Here is a 24,936-nt window from a genome sequence, read left to right as displayed (position 1 = left end):
ATTTATATTGTGTGTCATTTTGCATAAAACCCCCTTGGGGCTGAATAACACTGCGTAATAACGGCTCCGTTATTGCCAGGGCCTCTGCTCGAGAGCCGCCGCCGGCGCGGGCAGGAGTGCTGCGGGCAGGGACCCGGGAGCTGGCTGCTGTGGGACACGGGCACCCTGGCCAAGGGGCAGCTCTGGGTCTCCTTGGGAGTCTTTGGTGTGCTCCTCCTGAAGGCGAGGAACCAGGTGCTGCGGACCCAGCCACTGGGGACGACTGCTGTCCCGGGGGTCCCTGAGGGGTCCCCCCAGACCCCAGCTCCTTCCCAGTAGAGTTTATGTTTTTGTGCTGATGGCAGGGTATTTTTTCCCCCTTTTTTGCGCATGTCTCTCAAAAGAACCATAAATTCCGAGCTGTGAAATCCCGCTGCATCAGCAGTCTGCAAAATGAATTGATATTAAACGTGACAAAAGTCTCTCTAATTCACCCTGGCCAGTTTCTGCTTCCCTCCCTGAAGACGTAATTGAAAAGTGGAAGAATGGAGATTGCCATCGTCCCTGCCCGGAATAACACTGAGCCATCTATTACTGAGAATCTCATTAATTAAGGATTATTTACAAATAACTGTGCTCTCGCCATGCCGCACATGCTGCCCTGTCCATGCATGTGTGCTCCCTCCCGCTGCCCGCCCCTCCCGTCACATGCATGTACACACGCGCTTCCCGAGCCCATCAGTCCCCGAGCACCCGTGCATCGCTCCAGCTCCCGCGGGGCTTTGGGAGATGGTTTTGCTGGGGCGGAGGGTCACAGGAGCTGCACAAGCAAGCCGCGGTGCTTGCTGTGATGCTCGCTGTGGCAGCAGAGCGACCCGCTCGCTCGCCGCAGTGACCTCGCTTGCGGAGGACCGTGCTCCATGGACTAATTTGTTTTCAATGGCAGTTTCTGGCAGAGTCTCTGCCAACATCAGGACAAGAGTCTTTGGGGGTTTAAAATTACTTTTACAGGAACAGCGTGTGTTTCTCTGCTCCTGGATGAGTTTAAGGGCTTTTTTGGTGCAGGAGGGGCTGGGTGCTGCTGCTCAGCCACTGGAACCTGCCAGGCTTGCGCCTGGTGCCCTTCGCTTGCCCGGCTGAGGGGGACACGTGCCTGGGGAGGGCATGGGGTCCTGCAGCCCGTACCTGCACCTGGCAGGTTGCAAGGAGGGGTTTCGTATTGCTGGCAGCGGGCGGCTTCCCCGGGGAGCATCGGCTGGCGGTGGTGGGTGGCTGGGTGGCCGCTGCCCCACGAAGCAGCTGCCTGGCACCGTGCACCCTTGGGTGGCCGGTTCGCAGAGCAGTCGAGCAGTGCGGTGGGGAGGCTTGTGCCGGGCAGGCTGGCACCGGCCTGGGGGAGCAGCTCGAGAGATGTGCTGGTGCTGCCTTTGGGTAGGGGCAGCGTTTTTTGGTGCCGCCACGACGCACAGCGGTGTTCATGCTCACTCTGACTCCAGGCATGTGCGAGAGAGGTAACTTTGCAGAAGGCAGTCAAATAACCATATAGTTTAATATCCCCGCGATCAGGGCTGACATTTATGTCGTTAATTTTAAAACACTTTATTTCTTCTCTATTAAGTTAGACTCATTTCCAACAGACTAAATAACTCTCTCTCCCTAACTGCGGGCTGGTGTTTTATCGTTTCCTTCCCTCTTTGTTTTTTGTTCCCTTTCTGGGAAGCTCAGCAAGATGGAAGGAGAAGAGCACTGTGCCATGCAGGTGTTACCTGTCTGGGTGATGCCGGGGTATCCCAGCGGACGGGCAGCTCTCACCTTCTCTCCTCTGGAGTAGGCAGAGGTGCATCCTTGTGCTTTCTTGGAAATGTGCAGTGACAGAAAAGATAGGGATCAGAGAACTTGGACACGGGGACTTTACCAGTCCCCTCTTGTCCATTTCCAGAGCCTGGAGGGATCGCATCTTGTGATGACTTCCCAGGATTTAAAGTCCCAAGTGATGGCTCTGCATGGGGACAGTGCCTGGCCTGGCAGGTCTGTGAGTGCAGAGAGGGACGACAGACACAAACGTGCTGGTTCTCCACTCCCGTCGGTCACCACCTCCTGCGGAGCGAGTGTCTGTGGCTTCATTCTGGGTGGTTTGGTGGGGTGGGGGTGACCCAGCAGTGCTGGGACCGGACCAGCCCCAGTGAGGCCCTGAGCCAGTGGCTGCGGATGCAGGAGGGGTTTTCTGAATCCGAAAGGGAAGTTTCTGCCCTCCGTCCCCATCCATCTGCCTCAGTCTTCCCCCGGCGGCGTCTCCTCCGACTCCTCTGCCGGCTCTTCCCTCCTGCCAGCCCTGAGCCCAGGGCTTGTGCACCACTGTCCCCTCTGCTCATCCTGTCCCTCCAGCGGTGCTGGGACGCGTCACCCTCCTGCGCTGGGGGGGCTGTGCCCATCCTCATCCTCACCCTCGGCCTGCCGCACTGGCTGGACCCAGGCTCGCCATGTGCAGGGTGAATGGGGGTGGTTTCGGGACCCTGTGCCGGGGAGGAGTGCTCCCCGGCCACGCCGGGCCAGGGTTATTAGTTATTTTTAGCAATCGATGTTATTGATGCCGAGCTAGCTGGAGGAAGCCACTGGAGGGCTGTTCTTCCATCTCATTACATTTAGAGCTGAACTATCCCCTTTCTATATAAATCCTGACACATAAAGATAAAATACGCCATTTTCCATAGAGCTGTAGCCCAGAGTCGGGGCTGGCACTGGCTGGGGCCACCCTGCGCACGCGCGTGCTGGGGAGGGTCCCCTGGCTCTGCCGGGAGGAACGTGCTGGGCTGAGCGAGGCCTGGAGCAAACGTGCCAGAGACGCCAAAAACTGCTCTGGAGGGGCTGTCACCTCAGGGTCCTGTGTGTCCCCTCTGCTGCGTCCCTCTCCAGGACTGGGAAACCTCCTGGGGATCTCTCTGTGCTTCACGACCTAGGATGATCCTCTCCTCCCAGCCAGCTTTGCGGGGGTCTGAGCTGCTGCTGCTAACAAACAGGGGGCAGGGTTGGAAAAAGTGCCCTGTACATCAGTCCGACACCTGCAAGCATCACGTCTGTCTGACATCTGTGTTACTGCACAGTGCGCGCGGTCTGTGCGACCCACTGGAGATGCTGCTGTGGGGTCCCGAGCCCCTCTCGGGCTGCGCCGGGCGATGCTCACCGCAGGCTGGAGGTCTCCAGCCGGCTGCCTGCAGGAGGGACTCAGGCTTTTGTGCATGGCCGGCAGCGATGCTGTGCTAAGACGCTGTCCCAGCCTCCATACCCGCTCCCCAGTCAGGCAGAAGCCCCTCGGAGGGGCTGGGCTCCCCCTCGCCTCTGCCCTTGGCACTGGCTCCCGGTGCTGCCGGGGGGCTCCCCCACCCTGCGAGAGCCGTGCTGCTGCTTCATTAGCATTAATACTTGGCCAATCTCTTTGATTAATGCACTGACTTGAGCAGGAGAAACTAGTGCGGAGATGAAATGGAAACCCCAGGCTTCCTCCAGCTCGGTCCCTGCCCCAGCCCGCTCACTCGATGGAAACTCAATCCCAGCCAGAGGGATCGATGCTAACCCGCTCACTGCCCACGCTGCGCCGGTCCGGGGCCCGCAGGAGGCTTTGCTCTTTGGGAGGCGGGAGGAGTGACACCGGCGTGCCCACCCCAAGGGGCTGCGCCTCGGTGCGGGGCTGCCCTGGACCACCACCCGCGTGGCCGGAGGGTGTGGGATTTGGGAACGGACCCCCGAGTGTGACCATCCTGACCACATCAGTGGGGAACCCTGGGCAGGCGAGCGGGAGCAGCCTGAGGCATCTAGAGAGCAGGACAGTGTCCGGGTGTCTCTGCTCCTCCCAGGTTGCGGCAGCGTGTCCGTCTGGAGCTGGGCACGCAGAGCTGCTCCCCCGGTGCCCTTCTCCCCGGCTTGGGGGGACATCCCTGCCCAGGCACAGAGCAGAGGGCACCTGTGTTTCCAGTGAAATCAGCCCAGCGGTGGCGAGGCAGCCGTCCAGGCTCGATGGAGAGGGCTCTTTCCATTTACTTTTGTAGTTTTTCATTTCAAGATGAAATTAAGCTACAGAGAGCAAAAAACAAACCTTTTTTTAAAGCAATGCATCAACGCATCCCTTAAGGGGAAAACACTCTTACACAGAGGTTTTCCTGCACTTTAGTTATCCTCGATGTCTCAGTTCTCCTGCGCTTTCAAAATGCTCGCCTCTGGCCAATTCCCCGTGCGCTCTGGGTTTTTGGTGGTTTGGTTTTTTTTGTTTCTTTTTTTGCTATTGTTTCCAATCAATTTTACAGTACGTTTGTATTTAGGATAAAAGCCTCCCCCATCCTCCGCTCACCCTGCCGCATTTTGTGCCCCTGCGCCTCCACTGACGCAGCCTGGGAGCGGGGGGGGGCCGAGCGGAGACCCTGTGCTGGGTGGCTGCCCCTCGCCCGTGGGTCACCTACCTCCACTCTGGGGCTCGCTCCGTGCCTGCGCCTGGGTGTCCGCAGCCAAGGATGCCCCGATACGCATGGCTCTTCTTCCACGGTCTAACCCCGCTCGCAGGTGCTGCAGCTGCTGCAGGCTGCTCAGCGTTCCCACGGGCTCCTGCGGCAGCTCCGGTCCCCCTCTCCCCGTCTGCTCGGTCCTGGCCATCCCGCTGGCCGCACATCCCTCCCTTGCTCCGCGTCAAGTGATCTCGGCAGTGGTCACCCCTGGAGTGGAGCTGTCTCCTTTTGTCATGTCCCATCAGGTTCTCGCTAAAGCGGTTGAGCCGCAGGTTAATTTATGGTGTACGGGGGAGCCGAGGATGGGAATAGCGTCTGCCCTCTAAATAAGTCATGAAGCAGGATCCCAACAGCACAATTAGAACCCTCCGTTAATGATTATTTATGGGGCTGGGAATGCTTATTTAACCTGACTATATTAAATATTAAACCAAATTATAATATTTATAACTGTATTTACAACAAAAGGGAGTGGCATGTTGCCGGGGCTGCGGTGTGCGGGCAAGGTGAGGGGCGTACCGACACCAGAGGGATCACGGGCAGCACGCGGTGGCTCGCGAGGACCAGAGGAATGGTCTTGGCTCTGTCCCCACGCTGGCCCGGCCCGTGGCTTGTAAACTGTTTGTCTGGAGCATCCCCACGGAACAGGGGAGCCTGCCCTGCCCCAGCCGGAGGGTGAGGGGTCCCTGCCAGCGGCTGGCACTGAGCCACGGGGGGATGCTGCTGGGCACGACCTCTGCTCGTCCCTCCATCGGTGGGCGTCGAGGAGCTCCTGGACCGAGCGGTGCTGGCAGCCCCCTCCTGGGAAGCGCAGCCCCCCGCGGGGCTCCCATCCGCTGGCGGTGGCAAGGTATAAGCCATTTGCCTTCTCCTGGCCCTGCCTTCCCTGTGGTCAACCCTGGCATCCCGGTGAAGGGGTCTGCGCGCCCACCCCACTGCACGTGTCCTGTGGGGGAAGAGGGAGAAGCCCCGTCGCCCTGGCAAGGCCGGCGGGGCGCGATCGACTGCGGCTCTCGGCAGCTGCCGAGGGAGACGGGCAGGGAAATCGGCTGCTGTTAGCAGAGTCCCGACTGAGTAAAGCATCCAATTGAATTGATTTCACTTGCAATTGGAAAGTCTATTGGCAAAGCAAACGGTGTTATCGGCCCACAACGAGCTGAGCGTGCGCTCCTCCGAAGAGCGCGCTGGGGGGCTGCTTTGCCATGGGGGCCCTGCCTGCGCTGCCCCGCCGTGCCCGCGCTGCCTCGGGGGGCTTTTTGCTCCCAAAACCAGAGTGGGAAGGAATCGTCTGCTGTGTTTGGGGGTGCGGTATCCAGCCACCCGGTGTCCTGCAGGGAGGACGAGCTCTGCTGGCTGCAGGCTGCTTTCTGTCCCACACTCTGCCCTCAAAGCGTGCCGGCAGCCCTGGTAGCGGGGGCCAGAGAGCTCTGTAACCCCCCCGCTGGGGCTGGTCTGCCCCCTCCAGCCGAGCGGGGTGCAGGCGATGGGGAGGCAGCGGGTCCCCCTGGGCTGCGGGTGCTGGGGACGCCTGGCAGACCACTGTGCCCGCTGCATTGCCCTGGGGAGGTCCCTGGGGTGCTTACCCCTGGGGAAACAAGGGGGTCCCAATCCCAACCCCAGCCCGCGGTGCTGCTCGCCGTGCAGAGCGCCTGTCGGGGAGATGGGGCCATATAAAATACCCTGCCCCGTGCCGCAGCAGAGGGGACAGTCAGGCTGTAAAACCCCTTGGCTCCCGAGCAGCGGGCTGCTCTCTGCACTGAGAGCGGCAGGTTTTGCAGAGACAAGGGCACGGCACTTCGAGGAGCGGAGAAGCAGCCTGGGGGATTTCCAGATGCCGAGGGCAGCTGAGAGGAGACCTGTGGCTGGGTTTCTGCAAAGGTTCAATGCCGTTGTGACCACTAACAATATTTTCAGGTATGCAATCTAAGATAATGACAGGGCTAATCAAATCTCCAGCATAAGCTGTTGGTTTTGGGGTCAGGAGGGAATGTACTGCACCTAGAGCAGCAGTGCTTAATTGCTTTTGTCTTCCTCTGAATCAGAGGAGACAGCTGGGCTTGGTGGGCCATGGGGTCTCACGCTCAGGTCTCGCAGCTGCGTGTGGCTGGGCGGTTGCTGCATGCTGGAATTTAGCTCCTTTAGGGCAGAGCCATGGCTCCTATTCTGCTGGCCCTAGCAATTGCAGGAGATAAGTGAAAAATCCCTCCATGCTCCCAAAGACGGTGTGATTGCAGGTTCCGCAGCCTATTGCAGATAAAATGATGATTAAGGGGTCCTACCCTATAAGCAGACAACCATGTTGACCTTATTTAGGCTCCTAATCAATTTGCCCCCGGTGTGATTAATTGAGATGCTTGCCATTGATTTTCCGTGAGACAGGAGCGGCTGAGGTGGGATTCACAGGGATGCCTGCAGGGAGATCTCCGCATCTGTTTGCGCCGTGGCGGCAGCGAGAGGCTGAGCTGTGCCGAGTCCTCTGCCAGGCGGGGATTATCCCGTCTCTCCTCGGCCGCGGCTCCTGGGGCCGGCTGCTGGAGGCTGCTGCGGGGCTGCCTCCCTGCCTCTGCCTGCAGGAGAGAGGGCAAGGGCTGGGCGCTGCAGGGCTGGTCACAGAGGTCCGCGCGGGATTTGGGCTTCCCGGGAGCCCTCCTGCATCCCACAAATGGCGCAGCGGATCCGGGACCCCGGGAGGGACAGTGCGCTCTTCTGAGCGAGCGAGCTGCCAGCTTGGGGAAGAGCCCGTGCAGCCGGTGCCACCGTCAGTCCCTCCATCCAGACCTGCCTGCCCTCTGCCCAGGGTCCCTGCCTGCTGCTTGCCCAGATGCCACGTCTCCTGCCCCCAGGCGTGTGGTTTGGGTCCCCCCTTGCCACCGGCTGCAGCAGCGCCAGCAAGAGGGTCCCTGGAGCGTTGGCTTGGTCCCGGCACACTGCGAGGGGCGGCGTGACCCCCTCCCCGAGCGTCCCCAACGGAGGTGCTGTGGGATCACCAAGTGCCAGGGCCCCTGCGTGAGCTGCCGGCGGCTGCCAGAGTGGGAAACGCTCTGCCCAGAGCTGCACGTTGGGGGTGAAGGACCTACAGCACGGATGATTGGAAAGGATTTTCTAGCTAAATTGCTGAGCAGATGGATTTACCCTGGACTGGTCCTTGTGGACTCTGGAACATTTTCTCTTCTGTCACGGTTCCTTTTTATGACCTGCCATTTGCTCCAGCAAGCGAGAAGAGAGCCCTTGGCGTCCAGCTCCCGCTCCAGCTGCCGTTCAGGAACACGTCGGCATCGCTGCCGGGAGCCGCTTGCTCCTTTTCAGGAACAGTGCCGGGGCCTGGCAGGACACCCCTGCCCGCCCCTGCTCTCCGGCTGCGCCGGAGCGGGGCACGTGGGGGCTGTGCCGCTCCCCCCTGCCTGCGTGGCCAGGGCTCTGCCTGCGCTGCCCGCCCTGGCTGGCGACTGCGGGAGAGGTGGGAAGGGGCAGCTCCTGCTGAGGCAGGAGGAGCTGGCAGCTGCCGGCTGGCATTGGAGGATGCTGTGCCAGCGATACGGCGGTGGTTTTTATAACGAGCCGTGAATCGTTATAGCGACCACCTGCAGTGTGTGCGGCAGCCAGCTTGTGGTCTGCTTGGGGGGGGTCTGCTGCACGGGGGAAGAGGGATGCCCCATCCCGTCTGCTGCCCCATCCTCTCTGCCGCCCCGATGCCAGGATGGGCAGCACCAGGAGACCATCGGTGGGTCTTGCCTAAGCCGTGAGCCCTGACGCTGCCGGGACAGCGGCGGTGGCAGCAGGCTCGGGAGGTGCTCCCCACCACGCTGGAGTCGGGGCTGCAAATGTGGTTTCTCTCTTTGCCTGGTGGCCCATCAGCTCTGCTAATTACACACAGGCTGATCCCAGCCACGGTGTGTGCCCTTGGCAGCCCACTGGAGCTGGGCACCTCCCACGTGCTGGGTGTATTTTCTGCCCCTCCATCGTCTCCCTGGTACTGGTTACAGTCCTTTGGGGGTGGTTTCTTGGTGGACCCCTCCACGGTGGCAGCATGTGCAGAGGGACAGTGGTGGCCCCGGGAGGGCAGGCTGGGTGCTCCCCTTGCTCCGCCGTCGGTGCTTCCGTGCAGTGACTCGGCTGGTTACTTCAGCTTTCACCATCCCTGTTTATGACTAATATTTCTCTTTCTTAGAAGAAGGGGGAAGGACGACACACTATCTCCCACCAAAAGCCCTTCCCCTTCCTCCAGCAGCGTTTCTGCCATTTACATTAAAGGCTATAACGGGTTGGAGTAAATGGAGCAGGTTTGCAATTAGTTTTCAAAGTACTTATCTCATTAAAGTAAATGAATTATTGATTTAGTGACACTCATGCTTTTAGTGAGCGGCACAGTGCCATCACCACTCTGTTCCCTGGCTCACAATGGTGGTGGCCAGCCCTCGCACGCCTGCTCCTTGTGTGCACGCGTGTGCGTGAGCAGCGAGTGGCCTCTCTGCCCCTTACGTGGCTTCAGAGTCAGTGCAGACCCACCTTGATGTGAGTCGTGTCCGTGGGACCACAGGCACAGCTTTGCAAGGGGCACCCGTCACGGTGCGGGCAGGCATCGGGCAGCAGAGCCCTCTGGGGAGGGACGGGCTGGTGACCTGCGCTGCCTGCCGAGGGCTGTGCCCGGGATGAGCTCCGGACCCCGGTGCCCTGGCACTCCCCCGTGGGCACGGCGGCCACACCGGGACACCACCTGCCAACCCGTCCTTGCTCTGCCAAGGATGATGAGGGAGGGAGGGAGGAAGGCAGCCCACCGGTGCCACGGGGCGCTTGGCTCGCCTGGTGACCGGCAGTACAGCAGAGGACTGGCGTGGAGCTGCCAGGTGGTACGAGGGGGCCGGGGCTGGTCCCATCCACTGCCCACGCTGCCTGCAGCCCCTCCGGCCGGCCCAGCACTCTCCGGGGCAGGGAGAGGGGTTCGCGCTGGGCGCTCGGGGCTGGACGCTGCCCGGCAGAGTGTGGCCGCAGGAGGGTGAAGTACTGAAGCGCTGTGCTAGAGCCAAATGCTTATGGCTGAACCTGCCGCCCCCCAGCCAGCTGCTGATTCAGCTCTTTTGCGCTTCTCTGTTCAGAGATTTAATCTCTCCTGTAAGATAAAATACTCCATTAATGGGAACCTGCCTACTCAGAGCCGCCCTTCTCTGGGTTCCAGGCAGGAAGGGCTGTGCTCTCCTGCCGCCAAGAGCTGAGGCTGCCGCTGCTGGGAGAGCACCGGGAACGGCCCCGGGGGCCCGGGAGATGCCCAGCCCCGCACGGGCCGGCTGCGTGGCCAGACACGCTCCCCCTTTTTGCTCCTGTGCCCCCATGTCTGATGTGGGGTGGGACAAGGGGCCGTGGGAGGGATGCCTGCGGGATGAGCTGGGAATGCCAGACTCCTCCAGCGGTGCCTGCCATGTGAGTGGGTGCCCACGTGGCTCTGCCGGTGGGTTTCATGGGTGATGCATGTGTGAGACGCACTTTGTCCTCCTTGGGAGCACGGCGCGGTGGGAGGGAGGAGGTGGCGATGCTGCAAGAGCCGCAGTCGTCGGGCAGGAGGAAGAGGTGGGGAACGAGAAGTTGCAGCAAGAATATGGGTTGAAAGGTTCACAGCAATTACTCAGGCTGGTGTTTTGGTAACCGGAGTTAGGACTGGCAGTGCTGGCAGGGGCCGTACCGAGCGGGCGCGTTCCCTGGGTCGTGCCGTCCCCTCCCTGCAGGCTGATGGGCTCTGGTTGTCCCTTGCCAAAGGAGATGGCTCTCCCTGGGCAGGGGGGAGCTGCAGGTCGCTCAGTGTCCCCCGCACCGGCGGCAGCCCTCGCCCTGCGGCGCGACACCCTCGCCTGTGCCCCCGAGGAACCTGCGGCTGGGGCTGGCGGTCAGCCCTGTGCCGGGGACCCTGCCCGTCCCCGGGAGGGAGCGAGCGGCGTGCGTGCCGCTCCACCCGCACACCCTGCCTGCGGGCTCGGCGAGGCAGAGCAGGGCCCCTGGGCAGGCAGGAGCTGGGCGGTTGCAGTATTTGGAAGGGGGTTACCAAAGAGGGGTCAGCGCCATGCGTTGTCACTGTCCCCAAGAAATGGCCGCGCTTTCTGGACTGGAGCCGCTGGTTTGAGGACTCTCCTGGTGGCGGCTCCTCGCCCAGCCTCGCCGCGAGAGCCGGGGCTCCTCCGGGCGCTGCCCGAGCATCTCCTGCCTGCGGCTTTTGGCTGGCAGCGCGGCACAGCCCCAGCTCTGCAGCAGGCAGCCGGGCAGAGCCGGACGGTGGTGAAACACATCCCGAGAGCTGCGCTGCAGGAGCCAGCCCCGTGCCCCAGCCCCCTGCCCGCTCCTGCCACGCACCTCCAGGAGCTGCTGGGAACGGGGCGTTTTATCTTTCTTAGTTAAAAAAAAAACCTTCTCATTTAATTAAAAGTGTTGACATTGTGCCTGGCCATCCCGCCCGCCAGAGAACGTGGTTATAAATTAAACATTAAACCTTTAATGGCCCATAAAAAAATATTCGCTGCTGCTTATGTATATAGGGGATATAAATAGAGAGGGCTGCTGGGGGAGGGGCAGGATATTATTTTTCCTCAGCCAGATAATCTTTGCTAATGAATTTAATTAAAAGCAAAATTAATTTAGGATTTTTGGTGTAGAGAAGAGGGGTCAAAACGTACTTTGAAAAACTACTGAGAAGTTTCCTAGCAAAGCGGAGCGGGGCAGCTAGCCCAGGCCTGCTGCAGGGTTTGCCCCTCGGTTGCAAAGTGGGGATGGGGGGCTGTTGGGGTGCAGCATCCGTGGGGCCCCGTGCAGCTGCCGGGCTGGGTGACACAGGTTGTATTTCCAGGGGGGCCTGTGCAGACACCCTGCTTCGGATCTGAGTGGGTTTAGCTGGGTTGGGTTTTGCTTGTGAGCTGGCCTGGGTTGGGCTCGCCTGTTCTGGTTGCGGGTCCCTGCGAGGCTGCCCGGGGCTCCAGCCAGAGCCGATCAGCCCGGAGCTTTGCCAGAAAAGCAGGGGCAGGAGCAAGATCCCCCCAGTGACGCTGACCCTGATTGCCCAGAGCCCTGAGCTGCTCCTAGCCCACCTCGCATCAACGCTCTGCCGGGGCTTTTCCTCTCCTGCTTTGGCATGTGCGGCAGGACGGGGAGGCTTTGGCTGAGCATCCCCGTCCCTGCAGTGTCTGGGACCACCTGAGATTTTTGCCTGGGCTGGTGCCAGGCTCGGCGAGCTCCCCAGCCGCGCAGGCGAGCGTGGTGCATCGCGACTGCTGGGGCCCCAAGCTGCTGTGGGGAGTTTCTCAGAAGGCGCCTTCCTTGGGAAACGTGTTTGGGAAATGAGATTTTACCCATCACCGTACCTCCCCGAGGAGAGTGAGCATCCTTCAATTATTCATTGCCAAACAGGCTGTCTGGGTTCCCAGCACACCCAAACCTACTGTAGCACACGCCGGAGTTCTCTGCTCCCGCTTTGCCGTCTCCTGCCTTCCCCTGCCAGGGATCCTGGTGAGCGCTTTCTTGGCGAAGCCGAGGAAGACCTCGGGAGCGGTTGCTGTGAGGCAGGAGGCTCTGCGGGGCCCACGGCCATGCAGGGGTGTCCCCTTGCTGCTGGGGATGGGGGAGTTTCCAATCAACTTCTTTAGGGCACTCTCATCCCGCAGCTGAGTCTGTGGGAGGCCAGGGAGAGGAGAACCCCGAGCCTGGAAAGCTCGTCTGGCTGGGTGAGAGCTTTCTGGAGGGTTTTTATCATAAGAGCACTAATGGAAGTCAGCACCAGCCTAATGAGCTGTGCTCCTCCATGAATCTGATTCATTGAGGCAGGAATTACCATAATTGATTATCCTGCTGTGCGGCTAAGAGCGGTGTTTGCTAACAGAAGTGCCTGGGAACCGGCTCAGCTCTTCCTGAGCCACCGCCGCGTGCGGCTGCGCCTCCGGACCATCCGTGGGCCACGGTCTCGCAGGGGTCCGGCCGTGGGTTTGGGGCAGCGTCTGCTCACCTGGCCCCGGGCGCAGGGTCCCTACACCCACACTTGTGCACCCACGGCTGCCTTGTCTTAGGGGGCTGCCTTCTGGGGCAGGGGATCAGAGGAGCATCGCAGCTCTGGTGTTTTAAGAGTAGAGCTGTTGCTGCCTGCCTGGGCAGACAGGGAGAGGCTGTGGGACTCGACACCTCCAGGTCCCCAAAGAAGCAGTTAACAAACAGATACAGCCCTCGCTTACTCTTTTTAAAAAACTCTCGTGACGTTTAAGCTGTTCTCATTATTTTTGAGGGTCTGACATGATTTATGAACATTTGTGTTGGCAATGTTGCAAAAGCCAATTAGTTGAAGTGCAGCTTTCAGGAAGTTTTCTTTGAAATTTGGCGATATTCTCCAAGAAGTGCCCGGAGCCGGGACGGCAGCGGCAGAGCCGTGTGCTGCAGGGCTTGCTCCTTGCAGGAGCGTGGCACCGCGCCGGGGACCGAGGGGCAAGGACGGGCGCTGCCGGGAGGGGGCAGAAACGCTGGAGCATCCTTGGGTGCGTGCAGCGAGCCAGGGTGGGCCAAGGGGTTGGGACACACCAAACTGGCTGTGTGTCCGGCGCTTCGGCAACGGCCGTGTCCTATCCAACCCCACTGAGCCACGGGCTGTGCATGGGGCCGGGGCTGCGCTTGCAGAGTCCCGGGGAAGCTGAGGAAGGGGCCAGCGGTCCATAGGAGCTGGGTTGGGTTCGAGGTGTGCTGGGAGGGCTGGAGGCAGGGGTCCTGCTCCCATCGCCCCGTGCAAAGTGCAGGCAGGCGCTGCTGCTGCTGCTGCTGCTGCTGCTGCTCGGCATCGGGGCTCGGCCGCCCCGGGCTGAACCCCCAGCCTGGCTGCCAGCTCTTAACCAGGGCAGGTTTCCCAGTGCGCCCGGGGAGATAATGCTCACGTTCATACTCTTATTTGAACATTTTGCCAGTCGATGAGCAAATAGCATTGACTGTAAGCAGGTTAGCGATGATGATCATTGATTTTAATTCTTCCTCCTCTTTCTTGTCTTTTCTTAGAGAGCCCAGGGCGAGCACCGCAGCAGGAGCTGGGCTGAATAAAAGGTACGGAGGCGTTCGTATCTGACGGGCCAGAGAGGCGAGGGGTTGCTGTGGGGCTGGGGCAGCGGCTCCTGGGCCCCCTCGGCTGCACAGCCTGAGCTGCTGCTCTTGGGGCCCAGGGCCCCTCCGGGGTCCATGCTAAAAGCTGCATGCCAAAACCTGCATGTTTCGGGGCAGGCGATGGGTGCTGCTGCCCGAGCTGCGCGGGGCCGGGTGGGACAGGGCAGCACCCTCTGCCCGCGGCTCTGGGGTCCGGCAGGGGCAGGTGGGCAGGCGCAGAGACGTGTGCTGGGGAGGGCCGGGAGGAACGCTGCCCGCTCCTCTCTGCCAGCGGCCCCCCGCACCCACCGGGCGCCGAGCCCCCGCGCAGGCGTGATGCGAGTGGTGTGAGTCCCGGGTGAGGAGGGCCGAGGGCTGCAGTGTCTGTGAGCTGTCCGTGTGTGCTGACGTTGCTGTCTGTCTGTCTGTGCTCTGCGCGGCTCCCGGGAGCAGTCCCCGGGGAAGCCGATTGAGGGGACGCTGCCCTTACCAGAGTGGCATTAGCCCCCAGCCCCGGGTCCTGGCCCCGAATTAGCAGTTGCCCACCGCAGGGGATGTTTGCCCCCGGGGGTCCTGCAGCCCATGCTGTGAGGTGTCACACCAGTTCATGGTGTCCCCTGGGCTGAGACCCACCTCAGGCAGGCGATGGCTTGTGCACATGAAAGGGGGGGCCAGGCTGGGTGCCCCCTGCCAGCCCAGTGCCGGGCTCCTTCCCGTCGTAACCTTGCGTTGCTGGGCTTCACGGCAGTAGACTCTGGTCCCATCATAGGGTGGGGGGACCAGGTCCCCCCAAAAGTTTATCCTGCTGTGTACAGCACAAACCCATGCTCCCGCCCTTGCCTAAGCTGGTAAAATAAAAAAAATGCTGATGCATCCATTCCTCCGTGCCCCAGCACTGGTCCAGAGATGCCTGTGCAGCAGTGGGACCAGGGGGTGGCGGTGGCCGAGGCAGCGGTGCTGGGCACCAGGGAGCTGTCCCTGTGCAAAGGTGATGGAGAAAAGAGGCGTTTGGGGGGGGGGAGTGCTCTCGTCTCTGTCATTGGCAGGATAAGGATGAAGGTGACGCACTGGGAGGGGGTTGTGGTCCAGAAGGGTCCTGAGATGCTGTGAGAAATGTGGAAAAGGAGCCGCTAGAAGGAGTGGGATGGCTGGGGTGGGAGCTGGGCTCGCAGGCAGCACGAGTCAGGAGCCAGGATTAACGGGACGAAGGCTGGGCTGCGGGTGTGAGTCTGGGGGGAGGAAAAACGTGCCAGTCAGCAGCAGCGGCGTGGGCTGCGGGGCTGGGGTGCAGGGCGCCAGGGCTGCTGCAGCATGGTGGTTTGCTTCCGTGCAGGAGCGAGAGTCCGAGTTTGGCTGGTTCTGTGCTGGGCCATTCGGTGAAAACCATCAGCCCTGGTGCAGCGTGGGCAGGGCAGGCAGGGGGTGCGTGATCACTGGGGCTGAGCAACAGGACCAGCAGGATGGTCCCTGTGGGCCCAGGGCTCACCCCCACCTCTGGCATTCCTGTCTGTACTGATGTCTTTGCAACTTGCTCCCTGTGCCGAAGCGAGGGCTTTGCTCCCTCCCGGTGTCTGGCTGCGCGCGGGGGACGGGTGGCACTCGGGTGGGTCCCTGGGGCTGTGGTGGGCTGTGGGTGCCCGGAGTGCACCAGGCCGTGGCCACACGGTTGTGTCCGGAGAGATGTGCCCCGCAGCGGAGCGGAGGCAGCAGCAGCGGAGTCGGTGTCCTGCAGCTGAGCAGCCCCGGTTTGGGTGGGAGAACTAGGACATGGCTGAGGGGTGACGGGGCACTGTTTGCAAAGGCTCCTCGGGGCGAGGGGCGTGCGTGGATGCGGGGCTGGGGATGCTGAAGCAGGAGAAGGTGGAACAGTGCTGGGAAGAGAGCTGAGCCAGGGAGCCAAGCTGGGGAAGTGCTCCCACTGCCGACCCTGCCCTGGCTCCAGGGTGCTGCTGCTGCTGCCCCCCTGCCCAGTGACCCCCCCAGGATTCGGCCTGCATGGTGATGGAGGGGTTTTATTCTGCTGCATTGAGCCCTTCTGCCCCGGGTTTCCGTGCAGCTGGCGTGTGCCAAGAGCACGTCCCGTGCAGCAGCGTGGGGGTCCAGCAGGCTGTGGGACCCCAGGCCACGGCCGGGGCTGCGTTTGGCGGGCACAGAGAAAGAGGAGAGGGTTTTGATCACCAAGATATAAGAGGGAGTGGGAAGCCCCCCGCCCCAGCTGCCTGCAGTGGTGGCTCCTCTGCTTTATCACCCTCTCCTGGTGCTGAATTATTGAGAGTGTTGCTTTCTTTTATTGCTGTGCTGGAGGAGAAATGCCTCAGCCTGGCTCTGCTTTGAATATGATTATGGGGCTGGAGATGTCAGAGCCAGCTGGGCCCCAGAGACCGATCCGCCACCCCTCTCGCTCCTGTGCCTTCCCTTATTCTTATTTATTCCCTTGCTCCCGCGTCCGGTTCAGCGCACACGGTCCCCTCGCTCTCCTCTGCCGAGCGGTGCCCCAGGAGGACGGGAGATTTAGTGCCTGACAAGCAGCGCTGCCCTGCCGCCGCGCACCGGAGGCAGCCGGCAGCTCGCTCCCGGCGGGGAAGGTCCATCTCGCCCCAGAGCCCCGCTGCCCCACGGGTGGAGGACCCACGCTGCCGCCGGGCTGCCGGCAGAGCCCGAGCGGGGCTTGGCCCCGTGGGCCATCCTGCGGCCAGCTCTCCCCTCGCCTCCCGTGCGGGATCTCGGCCGGTCCCGTGGCTCTCCCCTGTGGGACAGGGTCTCTGTCCGGGGGGGTCTGCGAGGGTGCGATGCTGGGGCTTGAGGGACGGCTGCTGCCCCAGTGTTGGTGGGGACTTCTGGGTGCCCTTCTCGTGCAGACCACAGCGGCCACATCCCAGGCTGCGGGGCAGCCGGCTTGCGCGGGGACTGTCCCCGTTGCTCCCGCACGCAGGGACCGGGGGCTGCTGGCTCTGCCCCCCTCGGGCCGCAACTCGGCCGCATCCTGCAAAGCGGGCGATGCCGGGCCCCCCGAGACGACCCATCCCAACAGGGCCTGCCAGACCCCGGCCGAGCATCCCTGCCTGCCGGGAGCAGAGGTGAGGAGCAGGCGGTCGGGCAAACCGCTGCCCGCCGCGGGGGTGCCGGGAGCCGGCTGGCAGCTCGCAGGTTAACCGCGAGAGCGGCCGATTCCCTTATTGACAGGGTAGCTTGAAAAATGCTGAGGCAGGACATCGGCTCCTCCGGGTGTCAGCGCCGGAGCCCACGCTGCGCCGGTGAGCGCGCACGCTGCCGCTGCCCCCCAACGCCCAGGCCGGCCGCCTGGCCCCGGACCCCCCCGGGGTGCTCCGGCTGGGGAGCGGGTCAGCTCCCCCTCGCCCTTCCCTTTGCTCTTAAAGACGCCAGAGAGGATTTCATTTTTATTCCTCCCTCTCCCGTGTTTTTTCCCCTGGGCTGAATAAGCCCCTGCCCCGCTGCGTGCCCGGGGCTGCCCTGGTGTCCATCCTCCGGCCCCCGCTCTCCAGCCAGCCCAGCAGCAGCATGTTGGACGCCGGCAGCCGGCTCTGAAGCGTGCGGCGGCCCGCGGCGAGTGACCACGCCGCGCCGGGGAGGGAGGCGAGCGCCCAGGGCACCCGGCCACGCCGGCCCTTGGCGCTGGAGCCGGACAGCGAGCGCCCGAGGGGAGAGAGCCCACCAAGGAGGAGCGGCACCCAGTGCAGCCGGCATCGGGGAGCAGCCCACCACCCTCCCGCCGATCCCGCGGAGCTCCTCAGCACCCCGCTGCCGACATGATGATGTATTTTTGGGTAGGTACCGCCAGCGAGGGTGGGCATTTCCCCTCCCTCTCGGCCGGGGTCGTGCTCGGGGTCTGGGTCTTTTCTCGCCGTTGTTGCTTCCCGGCTGAGCTGCTGGCCAGGAGAGCTTTCCTCCTCCTCCGGCCAGGCGCTCGCTGCCCTGCAGCTTGCAGGTTGCGATGCTGGAGGCAGGCCTGGCGTCGGGGAGGAACGGGGCAGCGGCAGAGGCAGACGGGGGTCCCTGCCTGGGCGCTGCAGTCTCATCCCTGCCTGAGGGCACCCCTCGACCACCCTCCTGCCTCCCCTCCGCTCCCTCCGAGCTCCGCGCCGTGCTGGCCGCAGGCAGCAGCCCCCTCGCCTGCCCAGGGTGGGCAGAGGCTGCACAGAAACACCCCCCTGCCCCCGTCCCCTCTCGGCTGTGCTGGGTTGGTGAGTGGTGGGCTCCGGACCCTGCGCCGGGGGGCTGCGCTAGGAGGGGGCTGCGGGTCTGTGGTGGCAGCGAGGCGTTCAGGTGATGGGTCTGTGCGGAGCAGCAGCCAGCCTCTCTCGCTTGGGGGGTCTGTTCCGCATGGGTGCCCACCCAGGGCAGCCCCCACACTTGTATCCCAAGCTTGAAGTTGGTGGCCAAGGCTTTCGAGATCCCCGTGGGGACCCCGAGGTCCCTCTGCGGCACCACAGTCCCTGTTCAGGCGGTTTGGAGCCTGCAGGGCCGCACGGTTCTGTCTGCTTGTCCCCCGCTGAGCCCGGAGCCGGGGGCACGGCCGGGCAGGAGGGCTGGGCTCTGCGGGGGCTCAGCCTCTCCCCGCACTAGCAGACCTGTCAAGCCATGCAGGGCGATGGCTGGCGGGGGACCGGCCGAGACCCCCCCGGCCATCCCAAGGGCTTTGAGCAGGAAGAGGGAGGAGGGGGATCTGATGGGGTCTGTCCAGGCACTTTGCTCGGGGATGGGATGCTGAATGCGGGTGCAAGCTTGTCTCATGGTGCGGCTGGAACAGCGAGCGGAGGGGAAGGGGACGGAGGCCAGCAGCCTCCCGCAGGGCGGCTCGTCCTCCCCAAAGCTGTAGGAGCTGGGCTAAGCATCAGGCTCTGCACCGTCCCGGGGGGCTCCCCATGACATCCCAGCTCACGAACTGGGGCTTAAGCCAGTGGCACCAGCTCCTTCCACCCCCTCCCTCCTGCTCCAGCTCCCCCAAAGCTGGCGGGGGGCCGGGGGGCTGCAGCATCCCCTGGGGGATTACACGCTCCGGGGAGCTGTGCTCCCCTGGATTTTGGAGCAAGCAGCGGAGCAGACAGAGCTGGGTGAAGGGGAATGTGGGGAAAGGAGCTTACAAGGAGGAGGAGGAGGATAATGCGAATTCATTGTTTCTCAGGGAAGCAGCTTTCAGGCGTAAGGTGCTTTGTCATGAGAGATCTCGGTGCAGCCGCCGATCCCCTCCGGTCAGGAGCCCGTCGTGGCTCGCAGAGCCTTCTCCAGCTAGGGCGTTAATTCTGCCCAGGGACTTAATGAGCTGCCATGGCTGTGAAAGCAAACTGCTCTGGAGTTTCCACTTGCAGCTCCATAGCTGCTGCGTGGCTTCATGGAGCTCCAGCCAGCGCAGGGCACGGGGCAGCAGTGCCGGGGTGCCCGTCCCTGTGGGAGCTCCACGCACAGCTCCCCCAATGCGTTTGCTGCCTGTGGCAGTGGGCAGGGCAGTGCCACTCGAGGGTCTCCCTTCCCCGTCCCACGCGGTGCACATAGCCAGCAAGCCCGGGACGGCCAGCTCTCGGCATCGCGTGGGGCACAGCGGCATCCCCAGCCCTGCCGGGAGAGAGGCCAGGCGAGGGCTTTGCTCCCGGCAGAGCGGCTGAGCATCATTTCTTGGCATCATGGGCGTCTCTCCGTCGCGAGCGTGGGAGGAAGCGGAGGGGTTTGGTTTCCCTGCGTGGCGGGAGCGTGACCACCGTCGGGAGCGCTGCGGGGAGCGCTGCGGTGGCAGGCGGCAGCGGGTGGCTCAGTAATCGACACTGCAACAGGCTGAGATGCCAAAGCAAAATGTCTTCAAATTAGCAGTAATTGCAGGCGAAATAAAGAGCATGTGGGGCGAGTGGAAGGAGGGTTCTATAAATATTATGATTTTTAAAGTTTGCCCTGGAGTCCTAGAGCCTGTTTAAACGCTAATATCCTGTCTGTGCATTTAAAAAGCCTTATAATGAGGATTGAGTGTCTACTTCCAGAGCACCTCCTGCCTGGTGCTCCCCTTCTGCCCACGTCACCTGTCTGCCGCTCCCGGTGGCATCCCAGCCCAGGCTGCCCTGTGCCCAGCACCAGCAGTGCCGCGCATGCCCCTGCTCTCGCCCCTGCTCAGGGATGTGCTAACCCCTCCAGGCAGCCTTGACCATTCCATCCTGCACCTTGCACTGGCACCCCATGGGCTGCTGCCGAAGCCTCCCACTGCAGCCTGCGAGGCCGGTGTGCAGCGTTGCACCAGCTCGGGGGAGTGCATTTTCTTGGGAACTGCCCGTTGGGCAGCAGGTCTGGTCTCAGGGAAGGGGAGGCTCTGGGAATGCAGCATTTTGGGTCCCCGAGTCTGCAGGTGCTCATTCCTTCCATCGCCCTCCATCATTTGTGCATCGCCCTCCATCCTATGCCAGGCCCCGTGGTGGCTGTGGCTCCGGCCCCAGCAGCACCGGTGCGGCACACCCTGCTGAGTGTGGTGCAGCCGTTTTACCTGCTGCGGCCCTGCCAGCGCTGCCCACCCGGCCTGTGAGCTCGAGGTGCTCGACAGCATCTGTTCTGCCGCGGTTCTGCTGCCTGCACGTTAATTCTCATTAAATCTAGGGAGCCTAATTGCCATTTCATGTAAATATTTTGTCAAGTGAAAGGGCTTTAGGAAGGGCCGCGCTGACTGAAGGCAAGAAGCCAGGGTCTCTCGCCGCTGCGGTGACAAGCTCCTGTTTGTCCTGCCCAACCACAGGTGTAAAACATGTCCCCGCGGGAGCTGCCGCATGTCCCGCCGTGAGCCCAGAGCTTGGATGTGGCCGGCTGCTGGGAGGTCCCTGTGCACCGTTTGCTTGTGCTGGATAACGGGGGGACGCCAGCTTCCCTGCTCACGCATCTTGCAGGATGCGGGCTCTGTTTTGTGGAGAGCACTGAGGGTCCCGAGGCAATTCCCGTGTTGGCTGAAGGGCAGAGGAGGGATGGCTCAAGGGGAAGCAGGACGTCCCCGGGTGCTGGCCCAGCTGCTCTTCTGCTCCGCACAGCCCTGGCAACTCCGGCTGGAGGTCAAAGCCTCTCCAGGCCCCCGTCCCATCCCCTCCTGCAGCGGGCAAGGAAAGTTTCAGTGCGGTGGTGTTTCTCCCTAGATCCCATTAAACTTTCATGTGCATTCTCTGCATTTCTGCTCCCCTCCCGGCTGCCACAGCTGCTGTCTCAGATACTTGCCTTGTGTGGTCATGGTCCCCTCTTCACCTGATGATGTCATAGCCAGGAGCTGACATCCCCACCCCTGCCTGGGATGTGTGACCTCACGGCCGCTGTGGCAGGCAGGGAGGCAGCGGCCGGGGGCAGAGGCAGGATCTGGGTCAGCAGCAGCGAGGGTGCTGGGAAGGTGCAGAGCGGAGGTTTTCAGTACAATCTCCGGCTTCTTTGGGAGTTCAAAGCAGGTGCGGGGGGGGACTCCAGTAACCCCCCTGCAAGCTGCTGGAGGAGGAAGGAGCAGGGGAAGATGGAGAGGAATTTTAACTGGGGGCAGAGGAGGCTCAGCCAGGTGTCCCTGGGGAGCCGGGGCATCCTCCCCAACATCCCACCTGCACTCCTCCAGGGTCCCTGCACCCTGTCAGGGCTGCTCCATAACAGCCATATCGGGTTCCAGTACACCTGCGGTTAGTTTAAACCACATTTGTCTTTTAGAGATGGAGCAAGAAACCAGGAGTCTATAGGCGGCTGCGTGGCCGTCTCCAGAGACAGGGGAGCATGCGGGGATTTGGGGCAGCACATGACACGGGGACGGTGTGAGCTGAGCCAGCTGGGCCGGGAGCTGTGACACGGCCAGGGCTGGCGATGCTGGTGGTGGGAGAAAGCGCTTTGGTTTCTGTTGTTGCTGGTGCTGGGTGCTCTATGCCAGCTGGTCCCGCAGTTGGGGGACCCCTGCCTGGGAACGCTCAGCCTGCGCAGCCCCCATGGCTCCCCGCTCTTCCCGTGCTCCTCGGCACCCATCACGCTCTGGGAGAGGCATCCCCGTCCCAGTCCAGTCCCAGTAAATTCTGATGCTGGTCCTGTGCAGTGGGGCCAGGAGGGCCCAAGGAGAGCTCGGGCAGAGGAAGCAGTGGTACAGTGATGGCGTGTAGGCAGCCGGGGCGGTGGGCAAGGACCTCTCTGCACCAAGGACCCTGCTGACCACGCAGTGCTCTCGCCCATCACCTCTCTCGGTCCCTTTTCGTTGTTCTGGTCTGTGCCCGGCGTTGGGGCACTGCCTGCGGCTGAGCCAACGGGTGTGCGGGGCTTTCCCCTCACTTCACGGCAGCTCAGATCCGTCAGTGCCTTCATCTAATTGCTTTATGTCTATGACTAACTACTAATGAGCTTTTAATTAATGAATGCCGCAGCTTGAGGGCATTCTGGAGCGGGTGGGAGGAGAGGACTAGACGGGTGCCCCGCTCCCGGGGTGCTGTGGAGCTGCTGGCACTGCACTCGCAGGCTGACCCCGTGGAGGCTGGGAGCACCCGACCTCGCTGGTCCTCGCAGCGGCCGCTGTGCTTCAGCCTGGCCTGCATCCCCTCTTGGCAGCTCTCCCAAGTGGCAGCATCTGGGCTTGCACCCCGGCTTTGCACTGCGAGCGCATGCTGGGAGGTGCCACGGGGGTCCCGTAAAACACTGGACACTTGCAGCCCCTGAGGCATCCAGCCCACCCGTGGTTGTGCATTGCGTCCCCACAGCAGGTCCATGGGCCACCGCATCATCCCTCTCTGCCGGGAGAGGGAGTGGGATGGCATCCCAGTGAGGGCTGCAGTGGTGGGGGCTGTGATTTCCCGTTGCATCCCTTGTAGGGGCTGGGTCGGGGGTCTGGACGTGGCGTTGGGGGCAGCCCTTGGCAGGCAGCAGGTCTGACGTGCGTTCAGGGGCTTGGTGCAACACGCACCTGGATGCGTGGGACGTGCCACAGTCATGCCGTGTCTCTGGTCTGCTGGTCTGCACAGCAGCGTGCTCAGGCAGGCTCGGGGGCAGAGCCCTGGCCAGGGCTCCAGGCAGACCTCGGAGCCCTCATTTCTGTCAGGTAAAGTTTCCAAATGGCTGAGGCGAGCGTGCCTCGGAGGGGAGCTGAGCGCCCGGCGGTTCTGGCATCTCCCCGGGAGTGGGAGCCGGCAGCGCCACAGCGGGTCTCTGCCGCTGGGCCAGCTCCTGACCACGCGTGGCCAGTACATCCCGGCTGCCTGGGAGCAGCCCAAAGCATCAGGCTTTCCCTGGCGGGTTCCCTCGGTGATTCGGGGGGCACACGCCCGTCAGCCCTCCCAGCACCGGCTCTGCCCCTCAGCCCTGGTGCCTCACTGAGCTCCGGACCAGCGGCCGAGGCTGCTCCTGTCCCGGCGCCATGTTGTTCTCCCTCTTCCAGAAAACAAAACCAAGGAGCCCTCAAGGGTTCATTTAAAATAAATAAAAAATGAAAATAGTGCTGATTTGAAGGAAAGCCAGCCCCATCCTGTGCATGGGAGCGCATCGCCAACCCATCCCCGAAGGGCAGAGAGAAAGATGTGCTTAGAACTGCAGCCCTGTGCAACTTCTGCCTTTGATCATATATCTTACATGTGCCCTTTGCTTTCCCTCGTCTGATATTTATTAGGTTTAATTTTACTGGGACGCGGCTGTAAGTGAGACAGATGGAACGGGGTCTGTGCGCCTGGTGAACACATCTTAATTAAACAGATAAATAAACTTTCATTCCAGGAGACTTCAGTTTTGGAGGGGTTCCTCTGGGGCTGCGGCTCCGCGGGGCTGGGCAGCCCTGGCCGGGGCTCCTCGGGCCCAGGCACCATGGGGCTGCCCCGGCACAGCCCTGGTGCTACTGCCAGTGCCGTCGGCCGGGGCTGCAGCGTGCCGTCACCGGCAGGGCAGCTGGGAGCAGCAGGGCGAGGGAAATCGGCTGGTGGTGGCCAGGGACCTGTTCCCTACTCTGGAGCCGGCCGGTGGGTTGGTATAGCCCTGCCGTGCCGGTGTCCCACAGGGGCTCCCCGCTGCTGTGGGGGCATCTCTGCAGACAGGCAGATGTTGGTGATGGCTGGAGGAGGGAGAGGGGAGACTTGAACGCTCCTCAGCTCCCAGAGCCGTTGCTGGAGTATTTATCCTGGGGAAACATGGCTAGTTCCTGCCGCTGCCGGTGGTGCGGAGGGTCTGCACCAGCAGGGTCGGGGCTGGGGTATCTGCCCAACGTGTTGCTCTGTGCATTCTCCCTGCAGGAGAGCGGCGTCTCTCCTTGCCGTGCGGCTGGAGCCAGCCCGGACCTTTCCGCGACGTGGGCTGCTGGCTCGGGGCAGTGCCAGGGCTCATGGCGCTGCCACTGGCCAGGAGCGCCTTTGAGTCACCCTGCCCGGAGCCAGGCTCCGGCGCGGGGGAGGACGGGCAGATTACCTCATCCTGGAGCCGGCTCCCGCCTCACGTGGTTTGCTTGGTTGGGCACTGCAAGCCCAGAGCGTCAGGCCATGCCCTTCCCTTTTCACCTCTGCCTGAGAGCAGTGCCGGAGCTGCGGTGGAGCCAGACCGGACCAGGGCCTTTGGAGTTGCCCATCACCTTGCCCAGGGCATCCCTCACCCCGCGCCAGGGTGCTGTGCGGTGCTCAGGTGCATGTGGGTGCCTGGTGGGGACCCGCTCCCCACAGCTGCACAAGGGGCTGTGGGAGGACGTGCTTGTCCCCCAGCCCTTGCAAAGCTGCCCCGCGTCCTGCCCCGGGCACCGGAGCGTGCGGGAAAGTATGGGAAGCGGGGCCGTAGGAGTCCCTGGGGAAGGGGAGCTGAGGCAGGTGGGGAGCATGGGGTCTGAGCACCGAGGTGTGCAGGATGGGCTGCTGCATCGGGATCCGTCGTGGTCCCTTGGGAGCTGGAGGGTGAGCGGTTGTGGGGGGACACGGGAGCTCGCTGCAGCCCATGCTCCTCGCAGGGAGCAACGGCTGGAGGATGCTGTTAGTAGTGATGTTGCTGCCAGACTCCTTTCGGCTCTCGGTACCGCGGGGCGGTGGTGATGAGAAACCCTCCCCCTGGCACGGCATCCCCTCCCTGATTTGGCACCTTGCGATCCCTTTGGAGCCTGGTCACCCCAGCAGCAGGACCCCACGGGGGGGCTGACACCCCCTTGGCCCCAGGCGCCGCTCCTTCAGGACGGCTTTTCCCAGAGCTGTTTGTTTCCACCAGGTTTGCCCCGTGGCTCTGGGCCGGCCGTGCCACACACCGCTGCTGTTGAGTATCTGCAGCAGAAACGGGAACCGCTGCGAGTGTACCAGGACACTGCAGCATGTCGCTATGTCTGGGGATACTGTGGAAAATCCCAGCCTCCGAATAGGGCTGGTCGTGTGCTGGAGGCTCCGGCGGAGACGGAGCATCAGCAGCTGCTGGCACAGACCTGCCTTTGTGCATCACATTT

The 24,936-nt window shown here is 62.6% G+C and overlaps 1 protein-coding gene across 2 annotated transcripts in view; it reads left to right on the top strand.

The window, feature by feature from the left end:
- RBFOX3 (RNA binding fox-1 homolog 3) overlaps positions 1–24,936 on the top strand; it is a 188,704-nt gene that overhangs the window by 138,666 nt on the left and 25,102 nt on the right. For both annotated transcript variants that reach the window (XM_075044130.1, XM_075044131.1), the window contains one exon: positions 13,476–13,520. The gene's annotated coding sequence lies outside the window, so the exon portion shown is untranslated. The remainder of the gene's footprint in view (positions 1–13,475; positions 13,521–24,936) is intronic.

Source organism: Buteo buteo, chromosome 13 (genome assembly GCF_964188355.1).
Source record: "Buteo buteo chromosome 13, bButBut1.hap1.1, whole genome shotgun sequence".
Classification (NCBI taxonomy): domain Eukaryota; kingdom Metazoa; phylum Chordata; class Aves; order Accipitriformes; family Accipitridae; genus Buteo; species Buteo buteo.
The sequence above is the reverse complement of the archived record's forward strand: the minus strand, read 5'-3'. Positions and strand labels throughout refer to the sequence as shown.